We start from the raw sequence: 3,243 nt of genomic DNA, 5'->3' as shown, positions 1-3,243 counted from the left end.
CAGCATGTGAGCTACAGAGCATGTCTTTTCTATCAAAGAAGAAGAATTGTGATTCCCTGAAAAGAAAACTAAACTGGAATCATATCGCTGGAGTTCGAATATGAACGTACAATTTATTTGCTGTAACGGTGGTGTGTTCTTTTGAAACTCATGTCTGGGCCTCTGTTTCCTTATTGATAACTAGAGGCCTGGTGCACGATATTCGTGCACTGGAGTGGGAGGGGGGGTCCCTCAGCCCAGCCTGCACCCTCTTGCAGTCCAGGACTCCTTGGGGATGTCTGACTGCTGGCTTAGGAGAATGGGCCTAAGCCAGCAGTCAGACATCCCCCGAGGGGTCCTTAGTGCTGCCACGGAGGCGGGAGAGGCTCCCGCCACCACTGTTGCACTCAACAGCCGTGAGCCCAGCTTCTGGTTGAGCAGTGCTCCCCCTGTAGGAGTGCACTGACCACCAGGGGGCAGCTCCTGCATTGAGCTTCTGCTCCCTGGTGGTCAGTGCACATCATAATGACCGGTCGTTCTGCTACTCAGTTGATTTGCATATTGGACTTTTATTATATAGGATGGTAATAATAATGCCCATTGTTGTGAAAAGTAAATCAGGCAATTATATAAAAGCACCCACCTCTGTGTGCAGCATTAGGCTAGCTCCTCTCCCAAAGCCCATTTCTCCTTCAGGACAGATAACTACATTACCCAGCCTCTCTTGCAGTAGGATGTGGCCATGTGGCTGAATTCTAGTCAATAAAATAGGAGGTAAAGTGACATGTTAACTTCCAGTTCTGCCCATTAGAAAGCTCCCACTCACCAGCTTCCCACTTCTCTTTCCACTTCCCTATGGGCGATGTTTACACCCAAAGCCGTCGTCTTGTAAGCTAACTGTTTACAATGTCAGCAACACTGTCACCCCGTGCTCCCGAAGCACCCTCCCTCCCTTTGCCTGATGACCTCTTGACTGTTTACATGAGTGAAAAGTAAACTCTTACTGCGTTCGCCTGCTCTAACTTGTACAGACAGAATCCGATGCCTAGTAAGTGCTAAATAAATGTTTACTTTCTCTCACCCTTACCCTGAAGAAAGAACATGAGCAAATGAGCTACAACCCAGAGAGAGTAAATCACCTGCCATTACACACGGGAGGTGGCAGGTAGACATAACGCATGGCGATTGGGGGCTGGAGGAAGAATGTGCTTGTTTTGTACGTACCAGCTCTCGAATGGGATAACGGGCCTCATGCTGCCCAAGGGACAGCTGTTTCAAGGAATGGTATTTTACTTTGCTTGATTTGTTACCGTGTGAGGACGGTACCACCAGGGGAGAAAGAAAGAATAAGTAATGGTGCTGGTACTGGCAAGTAACCCAGAGGCCTTCCCTGCAGCAACCTGGGGATCCAAGGACCACCTCTGAGAGCCCGGAGGAGTGATGACAAATGCCCAGCAGGAGGGAAACGTCAGAACAGGGGTCCTGGGGACAGAAAGGCCTCAGTGGCCTTCCTGTGAGGCAAACCCTGGGGACTGCCCTTCCAGGGGGCTGCGTTTCTGCATGTCAGGCTTCCAGTGCACGAGCCAGGCTCAGAATTGTTACATTGACCTGTCCACCCTCAATGGAAATACTTGCTGCGTCAGTAAGTCCAGAGTGCTTGCAGGCAGGATATGCTTTGGTTATCACACACTTTCTTCTTCACATATCCTTGGAAGAAGGGAACTGATGCCAAAGGGAAGGTAACACATGAAGACAATAGCGCACGGTACCGTGGTCCACCCTGCTGCTGGGGTCACCTAAGAACCTCTGTCTGTAAGAGACCACAACTCTGAATCTGATTCGGAAGGAAGATAGAGAGGATATTGCAAAAGGAAAAGGGTGGGAGGCAATCATAAAAATAATATAAACTTGGTTATTTGGTTATGAAAAAAGGAAAAAAATCTGTGAGATCCCAAAGTAAAAAGCATCCATCTATGCTTCCATCCACCCATTCGGCATCATCTATCCATCACCCACTCACCCATCCATGCATCTATCCATGCATCCAGCCATCCAGCCATTTCTCCTTCCTTCCCTTTCCTCCTTTCCTTCCCATTCTTCCCCTCCTTCTCCTTCCTTCCTCCCTCCCTTCCTTCCTCCCTCCCTCCCCCCTTTCCTTCCTTCCTTCCTTCCTTCCTTCCTTCCTTCCTTCCTTCCTTCCTTCCTTCCTTCCCTTTCCTTCCTTCCATCCATGTATCCATCCATCCATCCATCCATCCATCCATCCATCCAAACATCCAAATACACTGATGAGGACCTTCTATGCATAGATACTCTGCATATAAATGCTAAAAGTACTAGGAAAATTCATCAGGGATCCTATGGAAAAGGAAAGAGGGATATACTGATTATTAATATATGCAACCAGCATAATGTTTCATTTCACTCATTTAAGTCCATTCATTTTCCTGCAAGTGTTCAATGAGTGCTCTTGGGTCTTGGGCACTGGAGTGATAGACGAGTCTCTGTCCTCATGGAACCTACATTCCAGTGGTGACAGGGCTCATGGTGCTGGAGACCATGAACACCTGGCAATGTATTGAAAAAGAGAGGAGTGGTAGGTTTCAGGAAACCTGCCTGCTGAGGTGACCAACATTTAAGCCGAGATCTGAAGGAAGGGAAAGCAAACACCAAGAAAAGCCAGGGGCAATGGTGTGTCAGGCAGAAGGAGGATCCTCTATTTGGGCCCTGAGCAAAGAAATGAAAAGTAGCCAACTGGACAACACACAACTGGCAAGGCAGAGGGCTACGACAGAAGGCTGGAGAGGAGGTGGGCCCAGGCAGGCCACACGACTTTGGTTTTTATTAGAAAGCTCTTTAAGTAAAGGGATGGCTTGGGGTGGGTCCACACAGGTCCTTGCGGGAAATGGACGGGGAATGCAGAGGTGAGAATGGAGGCAAGGTGACTAATTTAAGAAGAAAGATGGCCACTTGGGCTGGGGGGTAGAGGAGATGGGGAGGTAGGGAACTGGAGAAGATATTGGAATAACAGGGCCTGCTGACAGCAGTGGGGGACATGGTGACGGCGAGGACTCCCAGGCTCCAGGCTCGGCGACTGGGCAGATGGTGGTGCCGTTACAGAACTGGAAAATTGCGAGGCTCAGCCCCTCTTCTCCTGCCTCAGCTAGGGGGCTGCCATCGCCCCATCTGCAAAATGGGGACAATAACAGCTTCCTGAACTGCTACATAGGACCATTAAGACCATTAAAGGACACAGGAGATAGC

The sequence above is a fragment of the Myotis lucifugus genome, unplaced genomic scaffold, assembly GCF_000147115.1.
Source record: "Myotis lucifugus unplaced genomic scaffold, Myoluc2.0 scaffold_411, whole genome shotgun sequence".
NCBI lineage: Eukaryota > Metazoa > Chordata > Mammalia > Chiroptera > Vespertilionidae > Myotis > Myotis lucifugus.
Note: the sequence above shows the minus strand (reverse complement) of the source record.